Below are 9550 nucleotides of genomic sequence, written 5' to 3'. Positions count from 1 at the left end.
ATAGGGCATTTTCAATCAAATTCTGAAGTATGGCATTTATAAAAAGACCATCCTAAACGGTGTTATTGCACCCCACCTTCTGAAGGCACAAAAGCATATTCCAGCAAGAGATATTTTTGTACATGGATATTACGCTTGGCGCTGTTGCAACCGCCCAACTTAGAAAATATGCCACTTTTTCCATGAAAGTGAAAGCAGATGTTTTTGGAATTAAATATAACTGGATCGGAGTCAACATTTTAGAGACTCTTTTAATACATTCGGAATCAGCTTTATCATGAGTTTCATTTTCCTGGAACCGGTTCACTTTTCGCTTTTAGTTTCCATGTACTTACTGTGGGCGGAATAAAAATTTTCGGGTGATTTTGTTTTTTTTTTCTGGCGAAACTCAAGATAAGGCAGAATATATAGCCGAATGACCGTCTCAACTCATTTAAAGAAAAACTAATTTCTGAGAATCCTTCTTGCTTTTTCCATCAAAAATATCTCCCCTGTATGCGTTGTAAACCTTGAAATAAACTGCCACCAGCTCTAGTTCTAATACTGCCACTATCGTATGCTTTATTACACAGCAACTGTAGCTGCGCCAATTCAACGCCCGTGGGTGTAAGAATGCGATCACCATCGTTACTGTTAAAGTGTTTCATGTTAAAACGAAATAATAAATGCAGATATCTCAGAACACAGAAAACCACTAAGAATATCAAATAGTAGCAACAAGAACAAAACCCTAGCCGAATGTCTGGATAACCACAACGGGGTCGCCAATTGTTACCACACCGTTCTATGCAAATAAGTCAACTATCGGCGATTGTCAACCAGGCAAAAATGTGTTGTGTCATGCCAATTGCAAATAAAAATGCCGCACACAACCGAAAACAACAATAGTAACAAGAAAAGAGTAACTAAATAACATCAAGTAGCTAATGCAAAATAAAGACAACAAACAAATGCAACAACACACTTTGCTGCGCAGACTAAATTTTCAATCAAAAACATTCGGCAGCGGTTGTACGTTTTTCCGGTATTTGGCCATGCCACCGCAGCGTTGCAAAGACGACAACAACATTGGCGGCTGTCGAGGGACTGTTCCGTCATTCCGTCAATACGTGCGCGTCGCCACAGTCAAAATCGAAGAAAAAGAAAATCAAAGCGGAAAACAATTGAACAGCGTAAATATTTGCAATCGCTGTGCGCATCCCTGCCACTAGCGCACTGGCACATCACACACAAGGCAAATTAATTTTTGTTGCAAGCAACCTGTGCTTTATTTGGGTTACCAGTCGCAGTGACGTGCGTTTGCTTACATGCCACAGCGATGTGTCAATGTTGATATTGACACGCAGCCGAGTGCAGCATAGCGCTGAGTGCTTACTAGGTATTGACGTGTCACTTTTGCGCAGCAATGGTAGGTTCATAGCAGCAACAACAACAAAAACAGTCAACTATGTGCAACAAGCAACAGGCAACAAGCCACCGCGGACTCGCTGCGATTTGTAACGCATGACAAAGTGTTTCATTGGAAGCCAAACGATGGAGCGACAAGATTGTTGGCGTTTGTTTCGACTAAGCAACAAGCAGACGAACACACGTATACATACAAACAAATGTATGCACACATTCGCATTCACGAAAATCTCAGCTGCGATTAGTTTGCGCGCACAACTGTAACATACCGAAATGCCAAATTGCTGGTAATCAAAAATTCCACAGTCCCACTCACTCACAAATGCAACAGCAACAGCAACAGCAACAACAACAACAACAACATCAACGGCAACAGTAGCGCTCTTATGCGACTAACAGCTGAGATAACAACAACTTCAACGTACACACTTTGTTGTACGTGTGCGAACATTTTGCGGCGGCTTACTGATTGACATGAGAAATTGCTGGCATCACTGGCACTGTTGCCTCGAATTGCCACCGCCACTGATGTCGATGTACATTATTTGTTGTATTCTTTTATTGCCACTACAATCCGCTGTTGTTGTTGCTGTACGCTGTTTCTTGTTGCTTGTCAGCGTTTTTGATTTTTGATTAGCCACCGTGGAGATGTGGCAGCTAACGATTCACCGGTATGTACTACTATGCGCTGAAGCTTTATGAGAAATGAAATTTTCTCCAAGGAAGCTGGAGAAAATAAGAACAACTATTTTTGGTTTAAAATACGTACGCACTTGATGCAGTAAGCCCTACTGGATATAATCCCATCCGAGAGCTTAAAAACAATTTGCTTTTTAATTCCATAAATTAATTTTGAGAAGATTGTATTCAATTTCATGCATTTACATACATACATACATACGTACGTGCATTCAAATTTCTTTCAATTCGCGTTAACCACACTGACTTAAATTTTGGGCAAGCTATTACGGAGGGGTAGTATGAGAGATAAACGAGCATTTCTATGAGGGCTGAGGAGAAGCATCAAAGCACCGTCCCCGCCAAGATGTTAAATCGCACTTGACCACTTTAACGCCAATGTGGCCAACCTTTATGACGACGTTGGCTTGGCAATCACCACGGCATGGACCATAGTAGTTAGTAGTACCAGACATTAGCATGGAAACACCGACAAAAGCCGTTTGAGTGTCACCTGAGGAAAGAATCAAGAACAAATAAAATCATGAGTGTTCTTAAAAGGAAGCAAATATGAATTCTTGTTTGTTGCAGCTAAGATCCGCATTATACGGTGCTTACATGATGCGATTTTACAGGCATCTTTTAAATAGTTAAAAGCAACAATCGGTTGGTGCGAACGGGTTTTCAATTCATGGCTTCCAGTGAAGTTAAGGGCAGTCAACTCGTGGTTCAACAAATCGCCTCTAAAATTGCCTGTAAAATCGCCTCATGTGAACGCCTTTTTAGCCTCTGTACACAACGTGCCTATGGCAACGCAACGAAAGCTTGGCGTCAAAAAAATCAAAAGAATTGAGTAGAAATTTCGGAATAGATTCTCAATCCTGCTTAATCAAATTCTAATCGCCTGGTTACAAATGCTACATGTATATGGTATTCCATCATTACTCGTGCCGCTGCAGAAGAAGTGTTTGTTTACGGTCACCTACTAGAGCTGTGTCAATCACTAACGATAACATAACTATCGAATGGTTCGATTTTTTTGAAATTGCACGTCCGCGTATTACAGATGTACATAAAAAGAAACCAACCTACCAAAAACGGAAACGATAGGTGGTACCGAAGTTGAGTTATTTCAACATAAAGTTCATTTAGTATATTTTTTTTTAATTAGGAGCCATTTACTGTCATGCTTCTTAACCGATTAAATGAATAGGGGTATTCACTATCTGGTGCATACTGTCTAGCATGGTGCATAGATAGCATAAATAGCATGATTGTTGTTGTTTCATGTATTCAAACAACAACAAAAATAAGTCAATCATGCTATTTATGCTATCTATGCACCATGCTAGACAGTATGCACCGGATCGCGAATACCACTATTGTTTTACAGTTCGAAAGGCGCAGCAAAGCAAGCGGGTATTGACTAGTGTAATGCAGTAATTTAATTATCAGTCGTAAATATAAAGTATTCCACAGTACGGCAGTTTCATCCACGCCTGCTTTGGCTTTTAAATTTTTTAATGATGTTTGTCAAGTTGGAAAGTGGTTTTTAACATGTAATTTAAGTCATGAGGAAATATGGACGAATTCTTTAAATAGTGGTACGCAGTGTTGCCGTTCGTTGAGAATTTTCAGAAATTCCCAAACAACATAAAAACCGAGTCGCTGCAAGGAGAAGAGTTCCATTTCCTTTAGAAGTTTTAAGTGGTGCATTTTTTCCTACTTACAGGATATTTTTTTAATAGCATGGTTCTAAAACAAAATCTCTGAAAAGGGGCAAAAGTCGCACATAATTTTGAAAAAGTGACAAGGGTTCTTGGCGCCTAAAAAAGCTAAAATTGCCCCTCCAGTCGCACAACGGCAACACTGGTGGTACGTTTTCACATTTGGAAAAAAATATGTAATTTTGTATTTTCAGTACTACACTCAAACGAAGCAACTGACAGGATCTTAAGTATAAAGTTTGCTTCCTGGCGCAAAGAGAGAATCCGACATTTAATTAAAATTTTTAAAAGAGAACTTCAAATTAAAAGCAATTTTAGAATGAAATGTTAAGAATTATCTCATTATTGTTATGTACTCAAAAGTTTCATAAATATTAAATACTGTATTAACTCCTGTCTAAAATTATACTATAAGAGTAAGTATTTCATACTACATGTTAATGTGTACTCTCATGTTAAAATGAATAACATTTTAATTTTTTGTGAACTATATTTTTTTTATACCAAAATATTTTGTTCTGGCAAATTTTATTTTAGTTTCACTTTTATTTCAACATATTTTGATTAAAAGAAAAATACTGATAAAAATAAAATATTTCACACAAACAACAAAAGAAATAATCGATAATCACATGAAGCTATTGCCTGAAAATTTTAAAATGCGCTTAGTGGCATTGTTCTACTATGATAGCACGGCCGAGTAATCAAAGTAAACTTATGTACAGTAGTTGAACAAATTATAGCCGCACCAAATTTTCACAAGTTTTAAAATATTATTTTTGCTGTTATTTAATTTTGGTTAGCTTTTTTATAGCTCATTCTTTAAACACATCCGTATAAATACAAGTTTAAAGGCAGTGTCACACGATTGGGTATTTACCAAAATTTGGTGCAAATCGTATCCCAATTGTTTGAACACCCAAAATATTTTTCTTTATCCCAATCACGAAAATTAATTTGTTGTAATTTTTCAATAGAACAATAGAATATTTTACCAATCTTTTAACTACAAAAGGTCGGCAAAAATCCTCTTAGCTAAATCCTCCCCGCGGGTGCCGACTGGGCAATGGGCGTCGCTGCTGTCACCGCGATGGCTTAGCACCTAGGCTAGTACCTAGAGCGGGTCTTGGCGGTGGGAGCAGGCGGCGTCTAGCGAAGGCAGGAATACGTATCCATCCTTCCCTTCCTAGTGCTTTGCTCTGCATATGAAACTGGGGGAGGGGGGTGTATGCCTACTTCTGCCATTGCTAACGAGGTACCTGGCGGTAGGTATAAAACGCTAGGGGTAGAGGTTCCCTGACATAAAAACTCATCATGGAGGCCAGAAAGGAAGAAGAGCGGGCTGGGATATCAGCCCAAACGTCGGTGGGAGAAGTGGCTACTACCACCGGCGGGCACAGCGAGTCTACTTGCTGTGTCGCCAGCGGCCACACCTCCGCTGTGAAGGGAGCGGTTCACAGCGGTTGTAGTGTTACCGCCAAAGCGACGCTACAGCGCAGGGGTGCCACAGTCCACGAAGACTCGGACCTCGAAAGCGGTGAGAGCGTTTGCACACAAGAAGAGGAGGCCTTGCTACGCTCTCCGGGGGATGCCAAAGGTGCTTGTTCGGCATCAAAGAAAAGGCCTAGGGCAAAACCCAGTAAGGAGGGGTTGAAGGCTAAAGCCATATACAAGGCGGCGGTCAAAGTCCACGAGAGACTTAGCTGCAAGTCCAACCGGACGAAGGAAGAGGAGGAAAGGTTGGCTTGGGCTAAGGAGAAAATGGAGGAAGGCCGGGCGTACTACGCGGCAAGGCCACGATTCACTGCCACGGATCCGGGATTGGCAAACCGGATAGAGGAAGGAATCGCGGCTAAAAGGCAGCGGTCAGCTGAAAGCGAGACAGCAAGGCCAGCCAAAAAATCGAGGCGCAGAGACGACGCTGCAAAGCCAAACGTCAGGCTCGATCTAGAGAAACCGACTACATAAAGAGCGGCGGCAATGGCCAGTGAGATAGCCAGAAGACACCTTATCGTGGCACTCATAGACCGGAGCAATCCGCTGGGACAAATCTCTCAGGAGCGCTGGGGAGCAGTAGAGCATAAGCTGCTGGATGCGCTCGTCGCAAAAATGGATGGGGACCCCACCACGACCATGCCAACTTTCGATGGTGCGGGGTGGCTAAATGTGGTGAAAATAATAAGATGCAAGGACGTTCCCTCTCTACTATGGGTAAAGGAAGCTGTTGCGACGCTTCAAGGCCTGTGGGAGGGCGCCGTCTTGGAGGTTGTGGACCGCAGCTGCATACCATCCATACCGAAAGCGAAGGTGCTCATACCCCGCACGGTAAAACCGGAGAATGCGCTGCGGGTTCTGCAGAGACAGAACCCAGACGTGCCGACGGGAGATTGGAGGGTGTTAAAGGTCACCAACTACTGTAAGGAGGATGGCAGCCAAAATTACATCCTCCAAATCAACAAGCCGGCCGAAGACATACTGTACGCCTGGTTCGGGAAGATGGCGTGGGGCATAAGTAGCGTATACCTTCGCCTGAAGAAGCGAAGCCTGGCCGATAACAATGCTAACACACTGGAGGAGCGAGAGGTCGAGAAGGATCTGGGAGAGATCCTGGAGGCCACCTTGAAGCTCCAGGAGACCGAGAAGGGCGATCCGGAGATTCTACCCGACCCCGAAAAGAATCCTGATCCTTGCAGTGAAGGTTCTTCAAATAAATCTGCATAAAAGCAAGGTCGCCTCTGCCGAGCTACTCCTCAATTTAGAGAGGATCGGCTACGATGCGGCGTTAGTCCAGGAGCCATGGATAGCGTCGGGAAACGTGGTAGCTGGACTAAAGTCGGAAACTTACTATACGCACATCCCGAGTGCAACAAACAGGGTAGGAACAGCTATACTGGTAAAGAAAAGTATACACTCTTATATTGATCTTAATTTCTCTTCAGATGATCTGACGGTGGTAGCTGTGAAGGATGGCAAGGATGACACAATACTCCTTGCATCTTGTTACATGCCTCACGACGAGGAGGCGCCACCAAACGAGCTCCGGAGGTTGGTGGGAGAGGCCGAGAAGGCGAAACGCCCACTCATCATAGGCGCGGATGCCAATGCGCACAACACAGTATGGGGGAGTGGAGATACCAACGAAAGGGGTGAGTCTTTACTAAACTTTATATTAATAAGTAATTTAGATATAGCTAACCGGGGTGAGGAACCAACTTATATTGGCCCTACCTCGAAGAACGTCCTTGACATAACACTCCACACTAGTGGGGGAATCGGAGTACAGAATTGGGAGGTGCTTAGTACACCCTCGTTCTCTGACCATAGGTATGTAGGATTTCAGGTAAAATTCTCAGCCCGTACAAAAAGCGAAACCTTCAGAAATCACAGGAATACAAACTGGGAATTGTATGAAAGGGTAGTGAGGAAGAATTTAACCAAGTATAGGGTAAGTGACTCCCACTCTGAATTGGAGAAACTGGTAGTCTCACTTACCAACACTCTAAATAAAGCTTATCGCATCGCATGCCCTCCGCTACATGCCAAGCGAGGTTCAAAGCCACCTTGGTGGAACAGGGGGCTCGGAGCAATCAGGAAAAATGTTAGGGAACTCTTCAAACTGGCCAAGGTAGCCGATGACGAGTTCTGCTGGATGGAATACAAGGAAGTACTTAAGGAATACAAGAAAGAGATTCGTAAATGCAAGCGGGAGTCGTGGAAGAGCTTCTGCGGCGAATTAGAAAAAACAACCGAGGTAGCCAGGCTAAGGAAATTGCTATCCAAGAACCCGACTAATCCAAGGTTACTACGTAAAAAATGTGGAGAGTGAACTGGAAGCAGTGAGGACTCACTGGAAGACCTAGTCAACACACACTTTCCGGGGTGTACAGACAGCATAGATCTGCCACTTCTAGGAGATAGCGTGGAAAATGTCCCCCCGGACATCATAACGGAAGAAAAAATACGGTGGGCAATCGATGGCTTCGGGCCGTTTAAGTCCCCAGGCACAGACGGTATCTTTCCAGCCATGATGCAAAAAATTTCCGCAGTGCTGACACCATACTTGAAAACAATATACGAGGGATGTTTAAGACTAAACTATGTGCCTGTCCTTTGGAGAAAGGCGAGGGTCGTATTCATACCGAAGGCGGGCAAGGGAAATCCCCTCTATTCGAAAGAATACAGACCAATTAGTCTAACTTCATTCCTTCTAAAAACGCTCGAAAAGATTCTGGACGCCTACATTAGGGATAAGCTTCCGTCGGCCAGCATATCAAAGGCGCAGCATGCCTACACGAAGGGTAGATCCACTGAGACTGCACCTCACTCACTAACCGCGGTAATAGAAAAAGCTCTGGAGCATAAAGAATATGCCCTAGGGGTCTTTCTGGACATAAGTGGGGCATTTAATAACGTCTCCTATGAGGCAATAATGGAAAGCCTAGAAGCAGCCCAGGTAGAGTCTGCCATCCTACTATGGATAAAAAGCCTGCTGAGCTGCAGGAAAATTAAGGCGGAGTGGAACGAAGCCAGGTTGCTCAGACTAGCGCATAGAGGAACTCCTCAGGGTGGTGTTCTGTCACCACTCCTGTGGCTACTCGTAGCGAATGAGCTTCTGGGAAAATTCGAAGGGAAAGCACCCAGACTAATTGCCTATGCGGACGACATAGCTATAGTTGTTACGGGGAAATTCCAAGACACCATCAGTAACGTAATGGAAAGCGCTCTAAGGGTCGTACATCGATGGGCGACAACAGTCAACTTAGAGGTAAATGCTGACAAAACGGATGCGGTACTGTTCACAAGAAGGTACAAAATCCCCGCGTGGAAACCCCCGAGGCTCAACGGGGCGGAGCTATCAATCAAGGATCACACCAAGTACCTGGGAGTAATTTTGGACAGCAAACTGATGTGGAAGCTAAATGTGGAGGAAAGGGTGAAAAAGGCCAGTGGTGCCCTTTACGCATGTAAAAAGATGCTGGGTACCACATGGGGCCTATCCCCTGGCCTCATGCATTGGTGTTACACAGCGGTAGTTAAGCCGATATTTCTCTACGGTGCTCTGGTATGGTGGACCGCTGCAAACAAAATTTCGTATAGAAAACCATTGGAGCGATTACAGCGGCTCGCTGCACTGTGCATAACAGGAGCGCTAAGGACCACTCCAACGGCGGCACTTGAAAGGCTACTTGGCCTACCACCAATCGACATCGCGGTGGAGAGCACTGCAGCGAACGAGATTGATGGCCTTAGGTGAATTCTCCGCAAGAACTTTCGGGCACAGCTCGATATGCAGGGGGATGGAGGACAAAATAGACCACATACCCCCACGCTTCATCTGGGGAAGAAGGTTTAAAGCTACGGTTAAGGAGAGCGGATGGCGCATGAGCACGCGACCCGCCGGCGTAACGTATAACATCTACACGGATGGATCAAAAATGGCTGATGGAGTGGGCGCCGGAGTCTATTGCGCCGAGCTAGACCTCAGGCAACCCTTCAAGCTTCCAGAGTACTGCAGTATTTTCCAGGCGGAAGTCTTCGCTGTAGGGAAAGCTGCTGAGATAGCTAGCAACGCAGGAAATTATATAAAAAATATCAATATATATGTCGATAGCCAGGCGGCGATTAAGGCCATAATCTCACATCGTATTGCGTCAGAAAATGTCCTTAGAAGCAGGGAAGCAGTAGACAGGGCGGCCGAGAGTAAACGGCTGCATATATACTGGGTTCCAGGCCACAAG

The 9550-nt window shown here is 44.2% G+C and overlaps 1 pseudogene; it reads left to right on the top strand.

Annotated features, from left to right (window-relative positions):
* The first annotated feature begins 5011 nt into the window (after nucleotides 1–5011).
* Nucleotides 5012–6533, top strand: LOC118738213 (annotated as a pseudogene).
* The last annotated feature ends 3017 nt before the right edge of the window (nucleotides 6534–9550 follow it).

This window comes from Rhagoletis pomonella, unplaced genomic scaffold (genome assembly GCF_013731165.1).
Source record: "Rhagoletis pomonella isolate Grant_MI unplaced genomic scaffold, Rhpom_1.0 Rhpom_scaffold_00004, whole genome shotgun sequence".
Classification (NCBI taxonomy): domain Eukaryota; kingdom Metazoa; phylum Arthropoda; class Insecta; order Diptera; family Tephritidae; genus Rhagoletis; species Rhagoletis pomonella.
Note: the sequence above shows the minus strand (reverse complement) of the source record. Positions and strands in the feature narration are given on the sequence as shown.